This window comes from Schistocerca nitens, chromosome 5 (genome assembly GCF_023898315.1).
Source record: "Schistocerca nitens isolate TAMUIC-IGC-003100 chromosome 5, iqSchNite1.1, whole genome shotgun sequence".
NCBI lineage: Eukaryota > Metazoa > Arthropoda > Insecta > Orthoptera > Acrididae > Schistocerca > Schistocerca nitens.
The window spans coordinates 352,005,126-352,032,586 of NC_064618.1; the positions used below are offsets into that span (position 1 = coordinate 352,005,126).

The following is a 27,461-nucleotide window of genomic DNA, read 5'->3' on the forward strand; positions in this document are numbered from 1 at the left end:
AGAGCCAACACCGTGTTGCTAGAGGCGGCAGAAATGGACGCGTTTAATTACACGCAGACTGGCGTGAGGTCTGGAACAGGACAATGTCTTGAGAATTGCAATAAAGTACGAAGATCTTGGAATACTCAACTTTAATCCATAATTGGAGAACATCGCTCTTGTGTATACATCATTTCCTTCTCAATATAAACTGGTAATGGCGCCTTGCTAGGTCGTAGCAAATGACGTAGCTGAAGGCTATGCTAACTATCGTCTCGGCAAATGAGAGCGTAGTTTGTCAGTGTAGCATCGCTAGCAAAGTCGGCTGTACAACTGGGTCGAGTGCTAGGAAGTCTCTCTAGACCTGCCGTGTGGTGGCGCTCGGTCTGCAATCACTGACAGTGGCGACACGCGGGTCCGACGTATACTAATGGACCGCGGCCGATTTAAAGGCTACCACCTAGCAAGTGTGGTGTCTGGCGGTGACACCACACTAACCACCAAGAATTGCAAGTCAAAATAGGTCAACAACTAACTACAGTGCGTAGTATTTTCAAAACCGAAATTGGTGAAGTTCTTAAAGATTTAAAAGACGCAGACATTCTTATGGAAGGGAGGTTCTCGGAAAAAAAGAGGCAATGAATCCAAACATTGCTGTAATCGGTTTGAAGAGGTAACTAATTACGTAAATGCTTCTCAGGAGGATACTACGAGTAACTGGGTAATGTTATGTGAGGATTTTGATTTAAAAAATTCTGACAGAGTCGAGGCAGTCGAACTACTAGTAGAAGAACTAAATACTAGTATTGCTAACATAGAAAATATAGTAACTTATGGTAACTCTTGTAATACTACTGTACAGAATGGTGCTTCAGCTGACACAGCTTTTATCGGATGTTCTCACTTTTTACATTTTGGTTCACAGTTCTGAAATGATTTTGAGGGTGATTTACCAACGTGAGAAAATGTCTTTCATAAGACGTTATTTGTCTGGCGATGCTTTTCGATGGTCAGCTGACGTAATGAATAGATGCAAAACTCTTTCTGAATTTAAAAATGCTGTTTTTAGTGACTACTGGTCACGCAACAAGCAAACCGTTGTTTAGAGAGAACTTTGAAGTTGTAGAAGGTTTACTCCAGGTCGTGGATTAGCTATCACTTCTGACAGAAAAGATGGAACCAGAAATGCTGATCATGGAACTAGAGGATAATCTACCTTGGTACTAGCGGACGAGATTTATTTCCGAGCCTAGAGAGAACGTGAGCACGTTCATCGAGTATCCGGAGCGAGTGGAAAGAATAGCTGCTGTTGAGGAGCAGGTGCAGAATAATAATACCTCCTCCAACAGTCATATAAACAACCGATTTAATGACAGTGAGAATGTGAACGTTAGAAGTATGGAAGTTCAGAATACACGACCTAATTGTCGTGGTCAAAGCCATGGTAGGGTAAGAGGAGACAGACAGCCACCGTGCTTTCGCAATAATTATTATGACGAAGGCAGAAACATAATGTTCAAATGGTTCAAATGGCTCTGAGCACTATGGGACTCAACTGCTGTGGTCATAAGTCCCCTAGAACTTAGAACTACTTAAACCTAACTAACCTAAGGACGGCACACAACACCCAGCCATCACGAGGCAGAGAAAATCCCTGACCCCGCCGGGAATCGAACCCGGGAACCCGGGCGTGGGAAACGAGAACGCTACCGCACGACCGAAACATAATGTACCATTGAGACAAGACGGAGAGCAAATACTACGTGATTTGATTCTGAATCGACTGAACTCAATAGGTTGCGGTGGGAAACTAAGTCCCGTCTATGAGGGAAACTGTGCTCAACAGGCGGATACAGTCACACAACCAGCAACAACGATACAAACCCAAGTAACTCAGCGCACCAGACCGATAACAGGGATGATGAACTAGAAACAGACCACTCTTATTATTCCGTGGGCAGCATTTTTTACTCACTAGAAAAAGGGGCAAGAAGGAAAAAAGATACTATGGATAGTAGATATGAATCAGTTAACTGGTTTCAATCAGATGAGGAAAAAGATGAAATAAATGCTTACATCTTCACCAATGATGGCAATATGAAAGCTGAAGTTTCGGTGGAGGAAGTGCAGTTAGATTTTTAAGGTTTTGAGGAGAAGGAGATTTTAGATGAAGCGCGTAGGCTTAATTGTGATGTCATAAAACTTATTAGCTGTTTTGTCTTGCCACAAACTGTAAAAGCAGATCACACTACCATAGACAGCAATGTTGCGCAGGAATGCAGTTGCTCAAAGCTAGAGAATAGTTTAGGTGATGTGCAGCAAACGAAAGACGAAGAAGCCCTCAAGAGCTTTGATTTAAAATTAATGGACAGATGGGAAAAGCCAGCTGCAGATGTACAAGTTGACGACCCCTTGAATGTAAATGTAAATGAACTTGCAATTAAACAAAATTACGTTAGTTGGAGACAGATTGAAAAAGATTTAGTAGAAGTCTTCGATGAGAAACCTGTGAAATCTACACTAACTCACCCTATTATAAAAATTAACATCTGAAGAATAACAGTACGTTGTCTTATTGATAGAGGTAGTGAAGCAAATACTTTGTCCCAAGCATTCATTGTTACTACTCCAAATAAAAAGAGTTAATTCTCACGAAAATAAGTGGTTTAAGAATAATAGGCATTACTGGATCAGTTTCTAGCCCAGTACAGCACGAAGCTTTGATATCAACTGGTATAGGTAGCATAATAAAAGGTCATTCTTGTTTAATCGCGTTCAAGTTGTCGAAATGCTGATTGGTGGCGCAGACCTATTAACTAAATATCGAGGAAAGATTGAAGCGAACAGCGCCACTTAATGGTAACTTTACCAGATTTCTGAGTGACCACAGAACCTTTCATTGGAAATTATGTGCGTAGAAATAATGAAGCATGGCAACTGTCTGTTAGAGTAATGCGGACTAAGGGACACTTGCAGAAAGTTACTGAAAGATGGCATCTGCTCCCTCTATTTTAACATTGGTGAACTAGTATTAGCCAAAGCAAAACCAAAATCTAAGGAAATTTCAACGGAAACGAAGAATGTTATTCATGTTTATCAAGGACCATTCAGAATAATAGGTAAGCCTCACGTAAGCCGGCCGCGGTGGTCTCGCGGTTAAGGCGCTCAGTCCGGAACCGCGCGACTGCTACGGTCGCAGGTTCGAATCCTGCCTCGGGCATGGATATGTGTGATGTCCTTAGGTTAGTTAGGTTTAAGTAGTTCTAAGTTCTAGGGGACTGATGACCACAGATGTTAAGTCCCATAGTGCTCAGAGCCATTTGAACCATTTTTTGAACCTCACGTAATACTCGAAAAGATAGACAGATCTAGGTCTACGAAACATATTAAATAGGCAGCCTTTCAGAGCTGACAGTAACTTGTAACGGGACATTCTCCTCTAGCAGCCCACCACCAATTCCTCTCATGTGCTAACCTCTTCATCTCAGAGTAGAGCTTGCAACCTACGTCCTCAATTATTTGCTGGATGTATTCCAATCTCTGTCTTCCTCTACAGTTTTTAACCTCTACAGCTCCCTCTAGTACCATGGAAGTCATTCCGTCATGTCTTAACAGATGTCCTGTCATCCTGTCTTTTCTCCTTATCAGTATTTTCCTCATATTCCTTTCCTCACCGATTCTGCGTTGAACCTTCTCATTCCTTACTTTATCAGTCCACCTAATTTTTAACATTCGTCTGTAGCAACACATCTCAAACGCTTCGATTCTCTTCTGTTCCGGTTTTCCCACAGTCCATGTTTCACTGCCATACATTGCTGTACTCCAGAAGTACATTCTCAGAAATTTCTTCCTCAAATTAAGGCCGATATTTGTTATTAGTAGACTTCTCTTGTCCAGGAATGCCTTTTTTGCCTTTGATGTCCTCCTTGCTCCATCCGTCATTGGTTAGTTTACTGCCTAGGTGGTAGAATTCCTTAACTTCATCTACTTTGTGATTATCAATCCTGATTTTGAGCTTCTCGCTGTTCTCATCTCTACTACTTCTCATTACCTTCGCCTTTGTTTGACTTACCCTCAGTCCGTACTGTATATTCATTAGACTGTTCATTCCGTTCAGCAGATCATGTATTCCTCTTCACTTTCACTCAGGATAGCAATGTCATCAGCGAATCGTATCATTGATATCCTTTCACCACAAATTTTAATTCCATTCCTGAATCTTTCTTTTATTTCCGTCATTGCCTCCTCGACGTAAAAACTGAACAGTAGGGGCGAAAGACTCAATTCTTGTCTTACAGTCTTTTTAATACGAGCACTTTAAAAATGGTTCAAATGGCTCTGAGCACTATGGGACTCAACTGCTGAGGTCATAAGTCCCCTAGAACTTAGAACTACTTAAACATAACCAACCTAAGGACAACACACACATCCAAGCCCGAGGCAGGATTCGAACCTGCGACCGTAGCGGTCGCGCGGTTCCAGACTGTAGCGCCAGAACCGCTCGGCCACCAGCGGCCGGCACGAGCACTTCGTTCTTGATCGTCCACTCTTAATATTCCCTCTTGGCTGTTGTAAATATTGTATATGACCCTTCTCTCCCTATAGCTTACCCAAACTTTTTCAGAATTTCGAACACCTTGTACCATTTTACATTGTTGAACGCGTCTTCCAGGTCGACAAATCCTATGAAAGTGTCTTGATTTTTTTTAGCCTTGCTTCCATTATTAGCCGTAACGTCAGAATTGCCTCTCTCGTCCCTTTACTTTTCCTAAAGCCAAACTGATCGTCACCTAGCGCATTCTCAATTTTCTTTTCCATTCTTCTGTATATTATTCTTGTAAGCAACTTGGATGCATGAGCTGTTAAGCTGATTGTGCGATAATTCTCGCACTGGTCAGCTCTTGCCGTCTTCGGAATTGTACGGATGATGCTTTTCCGAAAGCCAGGTGGTATGTCGCCAGACTCATACATTCTACACACCAACGTGAATAGTCGTTTTGTTGCAACTTCCCCTTATGATTTTAGAAATTATAATGGAATGTTTTCTAGCCCTTCTGCCTTATTTGACCGTAAGTCCTCCAAAGCTCTTTTAAATTCTGATTCTAATACTGGATCCGCTATCGCTTCTAAATCGATTCCTGTCTCTTCTTCTATCACATCAGACAAATCTTCTCCCTCATAGAGGCTTTCAGTGTATTCTTTCCATTTATCTGCTCTCTCCTCTGCATTTAATAGTGGAATTACCGTTGCAATCTTAATGTTGCCACCCTTACACTTAATGTCTCTTAACGTTGTTTTGACTTTCCTGTATGCTGAATCTGTCCTTCCGATAATCATTCCTTTCTCGATGTCTTCACATTTTTCCTGCAGCCTTTTCGTACTTCCTCCTTTCATCAATCAACTGAAGTAAATGTTCTGTTACCCATGTTTTCTTCGCAGTTACCTTCTTTGTACGTATGTTTCGCTTCCCAACATCTGTGATGGTCCTTTTTATAGTTGTCCATTCCTCTTCACCTGTACTGCATACTGATCTATTCCTTATTGCTGTATCTGTAGCCTTAGAGAGCTTCAAGCGTATCTAGTCACTCCTTGGTACTTCCGTATCCCACTTCTTTGTGTATTGATTCTTCCAGACTAATGTCTTAAACTTCAAACTACTCTTCATCACTACTATATTCTGATCTGTGTCTATATCTGCTCCTGGGTACGCCTTACAATCCAGTATCTGATTTCGGAATCTCTGTCTAACCGTGATGTAATCTAAGTGAAATATTCCCGCATCACCCGACCTTTTCCTAGTATACCTCCTCCTCTTGTGATTCTTAAACAGAGTATTCGCTATTACTAGCTGAGACTTGTTACAAAACTCCGTTAGTCTTTCTCCTCTCTCATTCCTCCTCCCACGCCCATATTTTTCTTTTACTCCTTCCTCTATAACTGCATTCCAGTCTCCCATGACTATTAGATTTTCATATCCCTTTACATACTGTATTACACTTTCTATACCCTCATACACTTTTTCTATCTCTTCATCTTCGTCTTGCGAAGTCGGCATGTATACCTGAACTATCGTTGTCGGTGTTGATTTGCTGTCAGTTCTGATCAGAATGGCCGTGTCACTGAACTGTTCACAAAAACACGCTCTCTACCCTACCTTCCTATTCATAACGAATCCTGCTCCTGCTGCTGTTGATATTATCCTATATTCATCTGACCAGAAATCCTAGTCTTCTTTTCACTTCACTTCACTTACCCCTACTATATCTATATTGAGGCTTTTCATTTCCCTTTTCATATTTTCTATTCTATATACCACTTTCAAGCTTCTGACATTCCAGTTCACTTCATTGATCCCTACTATATCTACATTGAGCCCTTGCATTTCCCTTTTCAGATTTTCTAGTTTCCCTACCACGTTCAAGCTTCTGATTCCACACCCCGACTCGTAGAACGTTGTCCTTCCGTTGATTATTCAAGCTTTTTCTCATGGTACCCTCCCCCTTTGCAATCCCATCCCGGAGAATCGAATGGGGGACTATTCCGGAATCTTTTGCCAATGGAGAGATCATCATGACACTTCCTCAATTACGGGCCACATGCCTTGTGGATACACTTTACGTGTTTTTAGGCAGTTGCTTTCATTGCCTTCTGCATCATCATGCCGTTGGTCATTGCTGATTGTTCCGCCTTTAGTGGCAGTTTCCCCATCCCTAGGACAAGAGAGTGCCCTAAACCTCTGTCCGCTCCTACGCCATCTTTGACAAGGCCGATTTCAGAATAAGGGTGACTTCTTATGTGGGAAGTCTTCGGCCGCCAATACTGATTATTAATCTAAATTTAAGCAGCGGCGTGATTTGAACCCGGGACTGAACACGTTTTGATTGTGAATGAAAGACGATACCCCTAGAATATGGCTGCAAAGCATACCAGTATTATTTTTCGAAAATTGGACTGTTCAGTATTATCTCAGTTGCATTTTTCAAACTCTTCATATAATTTTATGCGTAGTATGTTATATTTCAAGCTAAAATTTATGAAAATAAATTACTTTATAAAACGTTTTTGTTTCGATGTTATAATCAACAAGTACTAGTTTTGAATGTACAGTCAAAATAATTTTCTCTCGAAAAATTTGAAATTACGACTTATTGGCACATTTAACATTTATATTACTAATTACACAAATGTGTACAGTCATTATTTCTGGATTCATTTATGAAATAATAATTGAAATTAATAATGTACTTGAAGGTTGAAGAAATACATTTGTCACGATGCATTATAAACCGTTTGCAATATGGTTGCTTAGGCAGAGTGTGACGGGCGTAAGTAAGCCTCTGATGAGATCGGACGTATTTTTGTGTGAACAATGTAATTTCGACTTCGTTAATGTGAAAAGTGAAAATACTGTATGATATACGAAACTGTGAGAAAATGTATTTATGTAAAACAATGCTGCAACAATAATCTTCTAATTTATTTATTAATTCAAACTAACCGTGAGGATGTGGTGTGACATTTAAATCTTCAAGAACCAGTCCCCAAACAAGAAGGTCTGGAGCCAAATCAATATGACAAGCTAAGTAAACTAGAAAGTTTACTGGAATATTCGCACCTCTCAAACCATTATATAGGATTCTGCTTAATGTGGACAATTGATAGAACTAGGAAGGAGGGGTGAGGTTACAAACTATTATATTCTGTAGGGAGTCTGCACTCTTTGGCAGATACACCATTTGGTATGCTCTCCAATTGGAGCAAACTGTATTTCCCTTTCAAGTTTCATTCTCTTCTTCTGTTCTGTCTACAGTAAGTAAGGAGTATATGCCTTCATGTAGTCATATGCTGTTAGTTTTTAATAGCTTCTTAGTAAGTAAGAATAATTGCTATGACCCCGTGACGACTTGTAAGAGATTGTGAAAGGTAGTTTGCAATAGTAAGTTCTACGTGTTAAAATAACAGTGGGTAACTTATGCTCGCCAGTGACATAAAAGTAACGGCTAAAGTAAAAAGATAATAAGTAAGATTCAGAATAAATATTGTTGTTGTTCTTGTGGTCTTCAGTCCTGAGACTGGTTTGATGCAGTTCGCCATGCTACTCTATCCTGTACAAGCTTCTTCATCTCCCAGTACCTACTGCAACCTACATCCTTCTGAATCTGCTTGGTGTATTCATCTCTTGGTCTCCCTCTACGATTTTTACCCGCCAAGCTGACTTCCAATGCTAAATTTGTTATCCCCTGATGCCTCAGAACATTTCCTACCAACCGGTCTCTTCTTCTTGTCAAGTCGTGCCAGAAACTCCTCCCCAATTCTATTCAATACCTCCTCATTAGTTATGTGCTCTACCCATCTAATCTTCAGCATTCTTCTGTAGCACCACATTTCGAAAGGTTTTATTCCCTTCTTGTCCAAACTATTTATCATCCATGTTTCACTTTCATACATGGCTACACTCCATACAAATACTTTCAGAAACAACTTCCTGACACTTAAATCTATACTCGATGTTAACAAATTTCTCTTCTTCAGAAACGCTTTCCTTTGCCATTGGCAGTCTACATTTTATATTTTCTCTACTTCGACCATCATCAGTTATTTTGCTCCCCAAATAGCATCTCCTTTACTACTTTAGGTGTCTCATTTCCTAATCTAATTCCCTCAGCATCACCCGACTTAATTCGACTTCTGCTTTTGTTGATGTTCATCTTATATCCTCCTTTCAAGACACTGTCCATTCCATTCAATTGTTCTTCCAAGTCCTTTGCTGTCTCTACCAGAATTACAATGGCATCGGCGAAGCTCAAAGTTTTTATTTCTTCTCCATGGATTTTAATACCTACTCCGAAGTTTTCTTTTGTTTCCCTTACTGCTTGCTCAATATACAGATTGAATAACATCTGGGAGAGGTTACAACCCTGTCTCACTCCCTTCCCAACCACTGCTTCACTTTCATGCCCCTCGACTCTTATAACTGCCATCTGGTCTCTGTACAAATTCTAAATAGCCTTTCGCTCCCTGTATTTTCCCCTTCTCACCTTTAGAATTTGAAAGAGAGTGTTCCAGTCAGCCGGCCGAAGTGGCCGTGCGGTTAAAGGCGCTGCAGTCTGGAACCGCAAGACCGCTACGGTCGCAGGTTCGAATCCTGCCTCGGACATGGATGTTTGTGATGTCCTTAGGTTAGTTAGGTTTAACTAGTTCTAAGTTCTATGGGACTAATGACCTCAGCAGTTGAGTCCCATAGTGCTCAGAGCCATTTTTTTGTTCCAGTCAACATTGTAAAAAGCTTTCTCTAAGTCTACAAATGCTAGAAACGTAGGTTTACCTTTCTTTAATCTATTTTCTAAGATAAGTTGTAAGGTCAGTATTGCCTCACGTGTTCCAACATTTCTACGGAATCCAAACTGATCTTTCCCGAGGTCGGCTTCTACCAGTTTTTCCAATCGTCTGTAAAGAATTCGTGTTAGTATTTAGCAGCTGTGGCTTATTAAACTGATAGTTCAGTAATTTTCACATCTGTCAACACCTGCTTTCTTTGGGATTGGCATTATTGTACTCTTCTTGAAGTCTGAGGGTATTTCGCCTGTCTCATACATCTTGCTCACCAGATGGTAGAGGTTTGTCAGGACTGGCTCTCCCAAGGCCTTCAGTAGCTCTAGTGGAATGTTGTCTACTCCCGAGGCCTTGTTTCGACTCAGGTCTTTCAGTGCTCTGTCAAACTCTTCACGCAGTATCATATCTCCCATTTCATCTTCATCTACATCCTCTTCCATTTCCATAATATTTTCCTCAATTACATCGCCCTTGTATAGACCCTCCATATAATCCTTCCACCTTTCTGCTTTTCCTGCTTTGGTTAGAACTGGGTTTCCATCTGAGCTCTTGATATTCATACAAGCGGTTCTCTTTTCTCCAAAGGTCTCTCTAATTTTCCTGTAGACAGTATCTATCTTGCCCCTAGTGAGATAAGCCTCTACATCCTTACATTTGTCCTCTAGCCATCCCTGCTTAGCCATTTTGCACTTCCTGTCGATCTCACTTTTGAGACGTTTGTATTCCTTTTTGCCTGCTTCATTTACTGCATGTTTATGTTTTCTCCTTTCATCAATTAAATTCAATATTTCTTCTGTTACCCAAGGATTTCTATTAGCCCTCGTCATTTTACCTACTTGATCCTCTGCTGCCTTCACTACTTCATCTCTCACAGTTACCCATTCTTCTTCTACTGTATTTCTTTGCCCCATTCCTGTCAATTGTCCCCTTCTGCTCTCCCTGAAACTCTGTACAACCTCTGGTTTAGTCAGTTTACCAGGTTCCATCTCCTTAAATTCCCACCTAGTTGCAGTTTCTTCAGTTTTAATCTACAGTTCATAACCAATCGATAGTGGTCAGAGTCCACATCTGCCCCTGGAAATGTCTTACAATTAAAAACCTCGTTCCTAAATCTCTATCTTACCATTATATAATCTATCTTATACCTTCTAAATATTAGTAGCAACAAAATACTGAACTTTTGTTTAAGAAAAGTAATTGGATCTGGAACTTTCTACAATCTGAAAGAATAAACTCTGTATAAATGAATAATTTTCGCGATGGAAGTAAGCTTGTCTTTTTTCGTAAGAGAGAGAGAGAGCAATAATATGGAGCCAACAGAAGCAAGCCAAAGCGTTTTGCACTTATTTATTCGAGGTGTGTGTAAATGGTGTGAGTATCAGTCCTGAAAAATAATGTAAATAATGAGGTCAGTAGGCTAACGAAAATAGAGAAATAAGCGTCGAAATATGTGGAAATTAAAATATATGGACAAATGGCAATAGGGAGAGATAGGAGTAATGAAGTCAGTATGCTGATGTAGAAGAGAAAATAGTGGAAAATTGATGTGTAATTCACTCACATCTTGTAAACAGGGTTGAGAAACGCGTAATCTTACCTAAGGCAGATGGTCAGTTAACAGATAAATATTGACACATACAGACAACAATATAGCCAAACGAGTGTTTTACAAAATACAGGTTGAAGAATATTGGCATCTTATGATAAAAACAGCGTTTTAAATATGTATGTAACAAAACAAAGTAACTGCTGTGAACAAATAACTTCTGTAGAATACCAATCCATACGATAATTGTTACTCGAGATTATAAGCAAAGCAACATCTAAGGTAATAAAGTAAAGAAGAAAAACAGTCTCCTGCAAGGTTAGTGATTTAAGGTTAAGAATGAAGTAACTAGTAAAAGTGAGCTACAGTAGCGTCACAATTTTATGAAGCAGTGTATTGCTAATAATTACTTTGAAAAAGTTAGTAATATTTGCTCAAATCAAAAGTTTCAAAAAGAATATATGCTTTTTGTCATTTTCTCAATTAATTACTTAGATTATAGAAGAAAAATGGAATATACAATGTGTTTTGCCCTCCATTAGATGTAAGTTGGGAACAGAAGCCTAGGCTATATTGACTGTTCCTTATGGATACAGAGGCTCCACAAAAGGCAGCTTACAAGCTCCATGGAAATGAAAGTGAGAAGGAGACCAACCATAATGACTCCTCTCGTTTATCTTTTTATAGCAGAGTGTCGAGGAGAACACCAACCACTGTGATTTCCAATCCCCTACCTAGATTGTTTTAATGAAATTGGTTCATAAGGATGCACACCATAGCCCCTACTGTTGTGAAATGAGTGTGTACTGAAAAACTATAAGAGATCGAAATCCTTTTGTGTGCTTCTCTTTCAAGTAAATGGCGATAACTGTGAATCGCAAAATTAATTTTGAATTAATCGGAAATTATATTTCATCTTCCTATATTATTTCATGTACATGAGTTGTTTCATGTGGGAGTAGTATTAACGAAAATTTATGTCAAATAAATTTCATTTGAAATATGACTGCTATACTAATATTACTTATTTGTAAGACATAATTTCGTTGCAACGTATGTTTTTCACAAATGTATTAGAGGGCGGTAAGGTTAAATAAGAGCTTATCGTTGTAAGAGATACAGATACGAGCGAGTGTGTTGGGGCGTACCCCAGTTCACTAATACCAGCGAAACATCTTCAGAACATGGCTGTGCCTAACATACAAACGGTTGGGTTGCACCACAATCCAAGAGTGAAAATAAAAATTAGAAAAACTTTTCCAAACTTCTTCTATGTATGCTTAAGTATATTAAAGTCACAGAATGATGAAATTAATATGTTAGACAAAATACATGACCTTAAGAAAAAAAGTGACTCTGAATAATAAAAGTACAGAATACACTAATATATGTCACAATTAAAGGAAATAGGTGTCAACTTGATGACAGCAATATTTAGGTTATAATCGGTGTGATTATGAAAAATTAAAACCGCTACATGTTAGACTCAAAGGCTTACATCTTCAACACTGATGTCAATCTGAAGGCGCTGGTTTCAGTGGAGCAAGTACAGTCGATTTTGTAAGGTTTTGAGGAGACAGAGGCTTTGGATGAATGGAGTAGGAATAATAATGATGTCAGGAATTTTATTAGCTGTATTGACATGCCACAAAGTGTAAAGCAGATGACATTATTATAGATAGCAATGTTGCACAGGAATGTAGTTGCTCAGAGCTAGAGAATATTTTAGGTGAAGTGCAGCAAACGAAAGAAGAAGAAGTCTTCAAGTGCTTTGATTTAAAATTGGTGGACAGGTTGGAAAAGGCTGCTGCAGATGTAGAGGTTGATGAGCCCTTGAATCTAAGTGTAAATGTACTTGTAACTATACAAAATTAGCTGGGGACAGTCTGAAAAAGATTTGTTAGAAGATTTCGGTGAGAATCCTATTAAAACTAGAATAACTGACCCCACAACAAGAACTAACACCAAAGGAATAATACAGCATTATCGTATTGACAGTGGCAGTGAAACAAAAACTTTGTCGCAAGCATTCTTTGATACTATTCCAAATAAGAAACATTTAACTGTCATAAAAATATGTGGTTTAAGAATAATTGGCGATACTGGATACGTTTCTATACTAGAACCGCACAAAACTCTGATATCAGCTGGTATATTAACACAATAATAGATCATTTACATCAATCACTTTATGGTTTGCGAAATGCTGATTTGCACAGACCTTTTAACTAAATAGACTGACTTAGACAGCGCCACTTAGTGCTAACTTTACTAGATGCTGGAGTGACGACAGTGCCTTTCATAGGAAACTATGTGGGTAGAAATAGTGAAGCATAGGAACTGCCTATTAGAGTAATGGAGAATAATGAATCCTTGCAGGAAGTTAATGAAGGATGGAATGACGCAAAATCTGCCCCCACTAGTCTTAACGTTGGTGAACTAGTGTTTCCCAAAGCAAAAGGAAAATGTAAGAAAATTTCAATGGAAACAAAGAAGTTTATGCATGTATATCAGGGACTACTCAGATTAGTAGGTAAGCCTCTTGTAATACCCAAAAAGTAAGAGAGATGTAGGTAGATCGGCCACCTTTCAAAATTGAAAGTAACTATTATATTCTGTATGGAGTCAGGCACTCTTTGGCATATACACTTTCAAGTTTCATTCTCTTCACCTATTCTGCCTATAGCAAGTAAGGAGTGTATTCTTTTATGTTGTACATACGCCATTACTTTGTAATATCTTCCTAGTAGATAAGAATGATTCCCAAAAACGACTAAACCCAAATGATGACTTACATGAGACTGTGAGAGGTATTTGCCAATATTAATTTCTATGTGTTGCATTAACAAGGGGTAACCCACGAGCGTCAGTAATTGAAAATTAATGGCTAAAATGAACAAACCTAAATAACTTTATTTTCCATTCGATTTCCATTCTCTTCTTCTGTTCTATCTACAGTAAGTAAGGAATATATGGCTTAATGTAGTACCTACATATGCAATTACTTTGTGATAGCCGGCCAGTGTGGCAGAGCGGTTCTAGGCGCTTCAGTCTGGAACTGCGAGACTACTATGATCGCAGGTTAAAATCCTGCCACGGGCATGGATGTGTGTGATGTCCTTAGGTTAGTTAGGTTTAAGTAGTTCTAAGTTCTAGGGGACTGATGACCTCAGAAGATAAGTCCCATAGAGCACAGAGCCATTTGAATAATTTGAATTTTGTGATATCTTCTACTAAGTAAGAATAATTCCTGAGTTGGATATGCCCCTGTGATGACTTGTAAGATATTGTGAGATATAGTCTTAGATAGTAAATTCTAAGTGTTAAAATAACAGTGGGTAACTTATGATCGTCAGTGACAGGAAAGTAATGGCTAATGTAAAGGAACAATAAATCAGATTCACATAAAGTATTTGTAACAACAAAATAATGAACCATTGCCTTAAGAAAAATTAATTGGGCTGGAACTTCCTACAGTTTGAAGGAACAAAGCCTGTATAAATTAATAATTTTAATGATGGAAGTATGGTGATCTGTAAGTAAGAGAGAGTAATAATGTGGTGCAACAGAGGAAAGCCAAAATGTTTTGCTATTAGCTGACGGAGATGTGTGTAAGCGGTCTGAGGATCACAACCAAAAAATACTGTAAAAAATGAGTTCAGTAGTTGGACGAAAACAAAATCTTATCTAAGGCAGATGGTCAATCAACAGATAAATATTGACGCATACAGACAACAATACAGATAAAAGAGTGTGTTAAAAAAACGTAGGTTGTAGAGTGGTAGTATGCTGTAGTAAAAACGGCTGTTTAATTGTGCATCTAACGAAGCAAAGTGACTTCTGTTGAATAAATAACCTCTTAAGCATGCTAATCCACACGATAATTGAGCCATATAGAGATAGAGCGTACAAAGGTTATTCGAGATTCCAAGTCAAGCAACATCTTACATAATGTAGTAAAGAAAAAAACACACTCCTGCAAAGTTAATGATTCAAGCTTAATAGTGAAGTAGCTACTAAAAGTGAGCAAGAGTAACGTCACGATTTCATGATGCAGCGTACTGCGTATAAGCATTTGAGAAAGTTAATAATAAATTCTCGAGTAAAAAATATTGTAAATAAAATATGCTTTTGACGTTTTCTCAATTAACTGCTTAAATTATAGAAGGAAAACAGAGTGTAGAATATGTTTTGTCCTCCATTAGACGTAAATTCAGAAAAGAAGCCTAGGCTATATTAAGCATTTCTCAGGCAGACGAAGGCCCCACGAAAGGCAGCCTACAAGCTGCATGGAAATGGAAGCGGGAAGAAGACCAACCCTAGTGACTCCTCACCTTTACCTTTTCGAGAAAGACACCTACGATAGTGACTTTCCATCACCTACCTCAAGTATTTTAGTGAAAGTGGTTCATAAGGACACAGACCATAGTCCCTACAGTTGTGAAATGAATGAGCACCGGAAAACAATAAGAGAGGGAAATCTTTTTGTGTGTTTCTCTTTCAGGTAAATACTGACAACTATGAATCACAAAACTAATACTGTAATAATAAAAAATTTAATTTCATGTTCCTGTGTTACTTTCAGCACATGAGTTGTAAAAATCTACTATGTTATGTTTTATATGGTTTATTTTCTGGGTGCAGCATTAACGGAAATTTATCTCACATCAGTTTCATTTAAAAGATGTGTGCTGTACTAGTATCATTTATTTGTAACACATAATTTTGTTGAAATGTACGCTTTTCACAAAAATAATAGAGGCATGAGGCGAAACTGGCGCTGCATCATTGTAAGATGTACAGATGGGAGCGAGTGTGCCGGGGGTTACCTCAGTTCAGTAATAGCAGCGAAGCGTCATCATAAAGTGTCTGTGCTTAACATAAAAAGGACCACACCGTAATTCAAGAGCGAAATTAAAAATTTAAGTTACTTTTCCAAAATTCAGTGTATGCTTAAGTGTACTAATGTTAACATTGTAAAGTCACAGAATGATGAAATTAAAATGTTAGACAAAATGCATTATCTTAAGAGAAAAATACATGGCCCTGAATAATAAAAGTTCAGAATACACTGATGTACGTCACAGTTAAAAGCTGTAGGTCTCAATTTGATGAGAGCGATATTGGGGTTAAAATCGGCGTGCTTATGAAAAGCTAAGGCTGCCAATTATTAGACTCAGATATCCGTTATTTCGTACTTGGGTTCAGTTTATATGTAGAAACATTATGCTTGTGACACCAGTAAGCTACCTTTATCAATTTTCAAGTTATTCACTAAAAACCAAATTTTAAACGGAAACTTCCTAATTCATGGTAGGTTAAATACCGTTTGTATATGCAATAGAATGCTCCAGTTACACAACTAGATTACACTCATTTAATAATACAGCTGTAGGAAGTTGCAATAATCTGTTGTCCATAACAGTGGTCACAAGAAATCTTAAAGGGGCAGCTCATGTGTTATGCATAACAGTGGTTACAAGGAATCCTAAAGGGGCAGCTCAGAGGTCATGTGCTACTGTCGCTCCATTGTAAAAATCCTAGCCAGCCAAGTTCAAGTACAGTCTAAGTAAAGGTTTTTCAGTAAGTAAAGCAAACATTAATCTATTTATATAAAAATTAAGAAATTTGTAAATTGTTACACGACAGGGATATTAATCAATACGTGTCTGAGAAAGGAGCCAATTACATATTGCTACCTCTGCCTTGGACGGTTAATAGCAGATGTTGTGCTTGGTGTTCCGCTGCGCCCCTACATAAATACAGCCATAGAGGGAGTGGAAGGGCAAATGTCGTACTGAGATATCAAACTGTCTGCGTCAATCAAATGCCAGCGTGCGTTATGCCTCACATGAGATCAGAGCTGGGCAGACTTGAGCTCGTTTTCGGTGAAAGTAGGAAGCGAACTCACGAGGACGGTACACTGTCTTGCTTCGCTTAGATATCACGTAAGCCCGTAATGTTGATAAAACCGTGTGGCAAGTGGCGAGATTAGTCTCCACTTTTAAGGCGAGCAATTAACTTTTGGTAATGAGGGGTCAGAGCGATAGATCATTTTACTTGGATCTTCCCGAAGAGAATCGCCCGTGAACTGTTAATTGCGCTGTTTCCGACAGAAATAATATTTATAATACTAAGATCTATATTTTGTGCATATGAACTTCCATATCAGTGAGTTAAAAATCAAAACTTTTATTAATAGGCATTGTTACTGATTCATATGAGTCAATACCAAATAAGAACATTTTCTTTCAGTGAGCACAAAGAGTAATGTTGACTTGCAGGCTGGAAATCATGGTCAGTGTGTTCTCCATCGGTTTCTTTCTGACCGCAAAACCAGATTTCAGGCTGTTGTAGACGGCGACGTAGATGGAAAGCATGCAGAGGCAAGTTAAGGGTCCCTTCATAATGTCAAAACGAAGTAACGAATATTTGACTCTCATCTGCCGCGCCACAAAGTCAAAACACCAATTCCTTGTTAATTTAGCTCCCTGTCCTGCCTTTCGGAATCCTGCACAAAGAAAATCTGACTTTCCTCAAAGGTATATTGAACTCAACTCTTCTGGCTAACCTGGACCGGCTGACAGCAACACAAAATGGTCATGGAACGCTGGAACATCTACTCGATAACTTCAGAAAACGTTAGCATCAACGATGCACCGACTCATAACTGTAAGGGCTAGTAAATAACCTGTCCGTGTAATTCTAAGGGTAATAAATATCGTGTACTGCCATCTCAGATGTAGGGTTGCCCAAATCGCCTCTTGACCTCCCTTCCACCTGTCAGCAAACAGTAGTCATGTCTGTACCAATTTTAAGAAGTCACTCAACCACAGTGAAATATAATAAATTGTGAAGGACGAAAAGAGGGGAAGAAAGGAATGAGAAGAGCAGAAATTCTCTGCTAAAGCATCGTAGGAGTCAGATACTGTATCTAGTACAAAATAAAACGAGAAGAATGACGTACCAAAGTCTTCTTCAAGCAACGAAGAAACACTGATACATGTGGAAGTGTCGCTTTTACCATCAGACCACCGGATTACAAGATTACTGTAAAGATGGATTGAGTGTAGCGGCTCAAACACAGACAGCTGGGACTGCAGCCCTGTAACCTTGTAGTAGTTACCAGCCAATATCCTGCGAGCTCAGAAGCACCAGTAGACGTGGCTTACACAACCGCGCTTCCACGTGATGGGATGTCATGTACACTCCCGTTGCTTTAGCGACCGACCTGCCTATTACGCCACACCAGGCCATTGATCCAGCTCCAGACATTTAGACATGGCAACGATACATTGGGCCTTCCGCAACTGTTAGCACAAGGACACGGGCTTTAAACCAGCAGGATCAGTCTGTCAGCAAGTGGTCCCGCCTGGCCGTCTAGTGATGCAGAGCCTGTGTCGGTTATCGCCGCATCTATGACGCCGCCTCTTTAGGGCTACAAAAATAAATCTGACCGCTGCCTGAGTGTCCAACCTGGCCACAGGGACGCCACCTTGCTGACGCTCCACTACCGTGCAGCTGTCAGCCACCAGCTGCCAGCATGCTATGCTAGCAGGGCCGCCGCTACCGTCCACGGGAAACACATGTCGGCACACCTGTAAGAGTGTGCTGCGATCCCAGGATCACCTCCTGTCACGAGCAGTCTGTCTGATTCAGATGGGCTGAGCCATGTCTGCTCATGTTCATCAATAGAGTGATCAACTGGTTGGCTGGCTTCTTTGCCCACTCTATCGTCAGCCTCCAGCAGATGACCACTTGTCAACTATACCATACAGTAGAAATTTTTACACAACCGACAAAAGCCCCAAGCAGAGAGAGGTGCCAGCAGCGCCACAGCTGTAAGATACCTCTACAGGCTGTATCGAAGATTGTTGCGACCACTAGGACCAGGAAACTGACAGGATTTCCAGGGGCGTCCAGTTGCAAGATTTGCGTTTAGCATCTATCACAATAAGAAGCGAAAACCGACATGGGTGTAAGAGTACGAGGCAAATGATGGCTGGGGGCGGAGGCGCCAAATGATAAGTCGATTGTGAGGAAAAATACTCTATATCCGGCCCTGCATTTAGATTAGTCCTTTACGTAAATTTACAAGTCATAGGATTTAAGTTATTTTGTCTGCTCACACGAAATAGTTAATGACTTCTCTCAATTTTCAAAATTCAAACACCGACGCCAGGAAAAGAGATGAGTTACCTCTTACCACAATGGCTGATGCACATACCCGAAATGTATGATTGCAACTGGATATCATGACAACTGGTTATAAACTCGTAATAGGTCATCCCCAGGTCGGTTATAACACTTGAAGAAGCATGTAAGTGTTCCGCAATAGTTCTTCGCTATTATAACACGGACTGTTCCTTCCTCAGTTTGTTCTCTGAAGTCACGGCCGCAGGCGAAACTTCACGATCGGAAACAGACTATGTCTCTCTCTTTCTCTCTGTCTCTCTATCCTTCTCTCTCTCTGTCTCACTCTCACTCTCTTGGTCCACTTCCGAACTCTACTGGTCGTTGGCGTGTAGCGCCTTCGCACCAGTAAACTCTTGAAGACCAGCGATGTCAGAGCCACCGAAAGCGTGCAGGTGTCGATCGTTGGTGAGGGTATCTTTAAGGTGGCGTTACAAGTATCACTGAAACTACTGCGCGATAATTATTATACTTTCCTTAATTGAGACAGTGTAGAGAGATAATTATTACTATATGAGCACCCAAATTCATAGGAATGATATTCAGGCTGTGCGCTGCAGGATATGCGTTGTTAGTAGTGTTAATGTAATCACTTGCGGATAGGCCATGGTACTTGTGCAGCGACGGAGGAGAAACGTGGATTCCATGGACGAAGGACACGCAGCGTGAATGTCACACGTTACTGTAATCTACTTCGTGAAAATGTGAACCCTGCACTTCGGGACAACTGTACTTGGAACTTAACTATTTTGAAGCACGATAGAGGTCCACCTGACGTTGCTCGTGAGATTATTCGGTAACTCCGTAACACATTTGGAGAAAACCGAATCATTGGCTGATCGTTTCAAACGGCATGGCCATCGAGTTCAATGGATTTGAACCCGTATGCTCTCTGACCGAGAGATTACCTGAAGGACGGAACTTATCAACGGGAAACTAACGCACGTACGTGTTTGAAGATGATTATAACTAGGGAGATAGCCAGCGTCCCACGTGAGATATTCCGGCCAGGAGTGGAGTAAATGCAGATGATCGTCACATTTCTAACCTGAAACGAAACATAGTACGCAATTTACAAATGTTTCCGTCTCATGAGTAAGTTAATATGTTTTTTTTTCAATGGTTTATTTGTTATTTCTCTTCTGCATGTCCTTGCAAATGTTTCCACAAATTTTCATTATCCTGCGATCAAAAGATCTTTTTTTTTTTTTTTGGACCCTCTCTCATTCCGAAGGTTTAATTATTACCATCATGTATGTACTTATTGTACTTTTAAAAATATAGCGAAGACTCGGTACAGCACAATTCAATTTTTACTGTGAAACTAATGATTGTTTCCAAGTCACTCAAATAATATTCAAAAATGCTTCTTGAGGATTACACTTTTAATTGAAATTAATGAGGCAATCACGAAAGAATCTACTTCCAGTCAGTAATATGAATGTAGAAACAGGCCGATCTAATTACACAGACGTTCTGAGTAGCAGAATTTTCAAAAATTTTACTATATTCATGCATATGGCGTTATAATACAACATATTAAATTAAATATCATGTTTATAGAAAATTGTTCTAATTATTTTTGCACCAAAGCAATGCCGTTTCACTTCAGCTGCCTAATAATTGGCTCCACATAACTATTTTATATGACATATTTCACTGTGGCGAAATAAAAGCAACAAAATTTCCTTTACTTGTAATTATCCAACACAGACAAGTAAAAGGAAAAATTTTATATTTGCTCATACTTATCATCCACAGCACTCTCTTTTACCAATAGTCATCATGAAACTACATTGTAAAGTTCCGGGGACCTTTGATACTTCTGGAATAATATCGTAACGAGCATTAAGAAAGAAACGAGACGGTGGCTGTAAAATGAAGAACGCTGAACCGATCGTAATGCCTTGGCCTAATGAAGCAGGTGCTGATCTATAAGAGAGCTGAGGTCCGAAACCCGCCGCTGCAGGGCATGGTCACACAGCCGCTTGGCGACAGAGCGAGCACGTGCACATGTCGACCGTTCACTGCACACACTATTGTGACGCCGAAAAGAGAGTAATTGAGGCTTTAAAGTAAGGGCAGAGGGCATAGCGCCTTTCCTTACAACGGAAAGAGTGGGGCACGGCAGTTTGTTGAAGAATAGCGCCACTGTTCGGAGAGGTCTGCATTTTCGTAGGACTACCGATGCTCAGTCCGACCTTGGAGCAACCACTGCCGCTGTTACTCCCCTCATTAATGACAGCATCCACCTGCTAGAAAATGTCATGTGGCGTTCCGAGGCTTATCCGAGTTGCTTATCCGAGTTGAAACTGTGATAGCTGGACTCTGTTTGTTGCTGCGTTATCTGTAATGAGTCTTCGTTCACTTGGAAAAGTACAAGTAAGGTAAATCTTCTATTTACTGCGTTAACTTGATCGCTAAAAATCTCTGCTACTGTGCAGCTTTCCTACTGCGACAGTTGCCCACCACTCTGCAGCCCACTTCTCCTTACCATTGTGCACAAAGCTGTACACAATAGAAATAAGTAAATTAACTGGTTATTACTTCAAAAGTAATCGCCATAACGGCTAAAACATTTATCCATCTGTCATAGAAGACGTCAAAGCCTACATGGAAAATTAGTTGCATGTGTCTACGGAATCATGATTATAGCCATTCATGCACCTATTTGTTCGATGCAAAATGACGACCACAGATGTCTTTCTTCAGGGTTCCAGTAATATGGAAATAGCAGGTAGGGAGTTTGGGACTGTGTGGAGGAAGTGTAAGGACTTACCAGTGAAACTTCGCTAGCACAGTCTAAACAGACTTGGCAATATGTGAGTTTGACCATGTGTTGCGAAGGTGTTCCGAGTGTGCTGTACCAGTTCCACTGAGAATCTGACACACACCCACAATAGCTATCCAAGCAATTTCCATATTTTTGGAGATCTGAAGAAATACATGCATGACCATCAAATTGCATCATACGAAAAAGGCACGCCTAGGTACAATCATGGATTCATAGGCAAACGCAAACATTTATCCATGAAGACATTCACTCCCTTGTCTGACAATAAGATAAATGTGTTAACAGCTGTAGTGACTACTTTGAAATAATAAACAGTTTACTTCTTTTATTTTGATTGGTCTCATTTTCATTTGACTGCACATTAGGGGATGGTAGTCAAAATGAGAGTACAAGATGATACATAGATTCACTTTTCAGAAACAGCTGGTAGTTGTTTGTAGTTGGATGGAGGCAGTCAACTCAAACTTGGGACCATCGTGTCAAAGGGCCCATTGTACATTGAAGCACACCTCAATTGCTAATTTTAACAGAGAACGGAAATACATTACCATTCAAATCAAGAGTTACTCCGCTGTAGTATTTTACTCCCACCTGTATGAAATACTGTTAAAATAAGATAAATCTGTAATTTATTTAGTAGGGAAATGATTTCTGAAATGTGTAAACCTTACCCACTTACACAGTTACCAGCTGTGATCACCCAGTTTTCGTTGAGGATGGTTCCAGCGCAATGAAAATAGTCGTAATAGTAGTAGTAGACCTGAAAACAAATTTTAAAAAAAGTTTGTTGTTAGAGTTTCGAGAATATTATGAGTCGTCACATTTTATGTTACCTAGTTTATTCAAAAGAAATTCTTTCATTCATTCGGCTTTTCTGTTTTCTTAGGTCACAGTGGAGTGAGAAAATCATTTCATTAGGTACTTGTAACACTGCTACTAAGGCTGCAATCTTCAGAACAATCCTTTGTGATCATATAAGTGGAGCTTAGCTGGGACTGAAAGATTTTGCCTAGATCTACATGGTTTGAAACAGTGTTAACATGTTTTAGAAGAAACTACTAAAGGGTGAGTTAGTTTCTAACGATAAGGCAATTGAAACTTTCTGGCAGATTAAAACTATGTGCCAGACCAAGTCTCGAACACCAGGACCTTTGCCTTTCGCAGGCAAGTGCTCTACCATCTGAGATCCCCAAGCATGGACCACGACCCACTCTCACAGCTATACTTCTGCCAGTACCTCGTCTTCGACCTTCCAAACTTCACAGAAGCTCTTCTGTGGCAAAGCCATGTCTCCGCTATACCCTTTCTTCCAGGAGTGCTAGTTCTGCAAGTTTCGCACGAGAGCTTCTGTGAAGTTTCGAAGGTAGGAGACGAGGCACTGGCAGAAGTAAAGCTGTGAGGATGGGTTTGAGTCGTGCTTGGATTGGTCAGGTGGTAGAGCAGTTGCCCGCGAAAGGCAAAGGTCCCTGGTTGGAGTCTCGGTGCGGCAAACAGTTTTAATCTGCCAGGAAGTTTCATATCAGCGTACCATCCGGTGCACAGTGAAATTTCGTTCTGGAATAAGGAAATCATCGAATGTCATTCAATAAGGCACTCCAATTATACTTGTGCAATACAAATTCATCCTAGTTGTTATGTAACCACCTGAAGATAACATTAAGCAGTACGGAAGAAATTACCAGCACAGACTCTGATCCGGCCACACTGTAGTCTACCTCGCTGTTACGGCAGCTGACAATTTCATTCAGCCTGAGGACAAGTGAAGCACTAAGAAATATATCTAATATTTAAGCGAGAAAGGAGATATCAAGAAATCGAAATGTGTGTAGTGAATGGAGAAAGCTCTTCATTTTAATGTGTTTCAACAAAGCCGAGTATGTTAGCTGACTAGGGAGGATAAGATGACGTGTTTCAGCGCAATATACAGTACTGCAAGGCTCTCGAGGATAATATTGTGTATCTGTGACATTACATCGTAAAGTTTAGAGAGGGACTGAAATGATCGTAGAGTATTATTGCCCTGGAAACCACGACTATGATCACAACTGAAGTGCAAAGCCAAAGTAGCATCTTGAAGTCAGGGGGCAGCTTTTCACTAGCTTTGATCCCGTGCTTATATGTGCAGCATAATTCTGGATGGCAGGGAAATGTTGAGTTGCATTCATTTTCTTTCACTTTCCGTTTTTCTGTTCCATGAATTACTGTTGTTGTTATAGGAGCCTGAACACATGATTGACTCTATCTGTACTTGCCTATACTGTGCATTTTCGTATGCTTACTGAAATCTACACCCACTTCGATATCCTTACTGAAGTCATCAACTGCTTTTACGTCACACACTTACCTTCATTACTAAATTAACTATTGTTTGATTTCATTCTCATTAGGCCTTCTTTTAGCTAAGTTGTGCCATAAAGCCATCTTTTCCTCAATTCGACCAGTATGTTACACTTAATTACTGAATTTTACCACCAAATCAGTTTTCGTCTGTAATACCATATTTTAAAAGCTTATTTTCTCTTGCCATTTGTACTGATTTTTGTCCACAGTAGCTTCCATACAATTTTTTCAAATACTTTCAGGAATTTCTTCAAATTCTTTTCCAAATTAAATTTCTCTTTTTCAGAGATGCTTTTCTTACTGTTGTCAGTATGCATATCATCTTGACTTCTGCTGTCGTCAGTTATACTGCTGTTCAAATAACAAAACTCATCTAGTACTTATAATGTTTAATTCCCTAATCGATTTCCCCCAGCATCATCGGATATGGTTGACTTTCGCTGGTGTTCAAATATTCTCGTGACACTATCGTTTCTGCATGGATGATTTTACAAATCTTTCTTGTCTCTAATAATAATGTCATCGGCAGACCTTTCATATCCTAACCAGAGTTCCTTTTCCCAAGATCTCTTTTGTCTCCTTTAAACTTATTTTCCAAGCACAGTCTAAATAACACAAAGGACAGGTTTCAATCCCATCTCACATTCCTCTCGACTCTGCCTCCCTTTCACGTCCATCGACTCGTAGAAATGCAATCTAGTTTCTATACAAATTGCAGATAACTTGAGATGTCCAGTAACTGTATTCGAGTTAGTACTGCCAAACCTTTTCTCTAAATCAACAAATGCTATGAAAATTGGTTTACCTGACTCTAATTTATCGTCAAAGCTTAGTAGTAGTGTGTGTCTCTATTGCCTCGTGAATTCCCACATTTCTCCAGATTCCACATTACTCTTCCCCTTGATCGACTTCTAGCAATCATCCCGTTCTTCTGAAGTCAAGTCACATTAGTGTTTAGCGTCCATTTTTAACTACTGTACTTCAGTATTGGAAACGAATAAAGATAAATATCGTGCGTCTCCACATGCACACTCGCTAGTCACCTTAACAGCTGTTGAAAGCGTACCACAGCACACTTCCTGTTGAATTACACTGCGATCATTCCACTATATATAAACTGAAAAAACAGTGCAGAGATAGACAATTCAGCACAATCGGCAGTTTATACTTTCACACAATACATCATGAACCAGTAACATTCAGGTAATTTTCGTATTTTAATTTTCCAGTAAAACCAAATCTCTGGTACCAATTTAAGTGTTCAAAAAACTACTGAAACGCGATGCCAACAACAACGCAGCGCTGTTCCACTAAAAAATATGTAACACATTGAAAAATGTGAGCTTCTGATAATGGAAACTAAAAATGTCGCTTTAAGAGGCAGGCAGCTCTTTGCCCTTCCCCATCACCCTTTCCACATAACCGTCCCCCCCCCCCTCAATCCTCCCTGATTCTCTAAGTCAGTTGTGTGACTTCAAAATCCGAAAAAATCAAAGGGTGCTAGCGTATTGGTTGGAAATGTGGGGAGACTGTGCAGTGTTGCCAGTTTTATCTGGACATAGTCCAACTGACCTACGAAGGTAGTCAGATTGTGTCCAAGATGAAAGGCAAGATGTAACGGATTACATGATTTATAAGCTCACTTATGCTGATAATTATAATGATTCTACACATTATCCAATAGATGGAAATTCTTCAAGCTGTTAAGCGAGCAATTTTCAGGACAATTATCAAGGATTCGTTACATGATACACATTTACATTGTGGTTCATACCAATTACACTATGAGGATGTGGTTGGAAAGGAAGCGTACATTTACAAAGTCTTTATTACGTGAGTTTCGTGTGGCACCTGGTAGAGGAAGGTGTTCCATCCCAGTGGAGGTTATTGACCAGGTTGCTGTTGCTGTACCTGACCATGAAGCACATGTCTCATGTTCTTCTTTGAAGAGAACACACCCAGAGGGCCCTTCAAGTGTATCCAACATCTGCACATTATCGAGAGCCCATTGTGCAGCACGTGATTCCTACTTTGGAAGAGCAAAGATGGGGCAACATCGATGTTGGTTTCCCAGTGACAGATCTGCTTAATGTAACCTTCCATGAAAGTGTTATATGCAAAGTTTTTCCGTATGCATCAGCTGCAAGATCATGTGATCAGAATCTATGTTCCTTTTTCTCTGAGGATATAAAAAAAAAGACGCTTTTATCGGCGACACGTTCGGTGTCTACCTGATTTGAAGGTCAGTATCAGAAAAACGTTGCTCAGATTCCACTGGAACTGCTGCAAGCATCTGTTGATCATGTATTAATACGGATGTGACATACTGTCGACGTCTCTGGTGGTAATAGTGAACAAACTGTACTAGTGGCGGTTAATAATAAAATCAATGTTATGCCTTTCTCACTTGTTTGACCTTTGCTGCCAATTGTCCCATTCCTAATCCATTACTTATCCAAACATTTATATACGTTTGTCTTGCATTCACAGCGCAAGATTTGCAGCTGGTGACCAAAAATGTAGATAATTTTTTTCCAGTGTAATCTGATTCCACATTAAAGCATTAGAATATCTACCAAGTTCAGCCTTCGATAATTACAGCCAACACTGGATCTCTGTGAGTAGCTGCACTTTCATTAAAATCACTCGGTATACGTTGTGGGAATGTTACACTGAGAGCTGACTTTACAGAAATTTGTCATCTGTCAACAGCGTACCATGTCACTATAACAGATCTGTCAGTTCTATGTGGAGTTCTCAGGTTATAATGTATCACTTTGTGGTTAAATGTTCTCATATTAATGAATTTCCAAGAAGCATGGAAACTGTTGTCATGATTTATTAAGGGATCCATAATTTTCCTTGAAGTCTGATACGTATGTAGTCAACAAAATAAGCCACTTCCACCCCCGAGGTCTAAATGTTATCAAGACGGCCAGTTGCATCACTTTACTGATTCTCCAAAAAGCTTGCATGCTGCAGTTATAAATTATTTGTGGTTCCAAAATGGTTCACTTTCATGATTTTCCAAGAAATTTGCTATACACTTTGTCAATATAATTTACTACTCCCTATGAGGGCAGTCCAATCCCTCCTTCCCACACACATCTTGCACAGGTCCTCAAATATACTTTCCATGTGTTATATACGTCTTGGATCTGTAGAGTGTATAAGAAGCTCTATGTTTACTGATTGTTATAAAAATTCTTGCCTCATCGTTAGCTAATAAACATTATACACGTTTTACTTTCTCGTGATCTCTTTCAATTCCGTTAG

The 27,461-nt window shown here is 39.7% G+C and overlaps 1 protein-coding gene across 1 annotated transcript in view; it reads right to left on the reverse strand.

Annotated features, from left to right (window-relative positions):
- The window catches only part of LOC126260795 (trypsin alpha-3-like), a 76,143-nt gene that overhangs the window by 25,580 nt on the left and 23,102 nt on the right, over window positions 1-27,461 (reverse strand). Inside the window, exon 3 of the mRNA XM_049958134.1 lies at window positions 22,517-22,605. The gene's annotated coding sequence lies outside the window, so the exon portion shown is untranslated. The remainder of the gene's footprint in view (window positions 1-22,516; window positions 22,606-27,461) is intronic.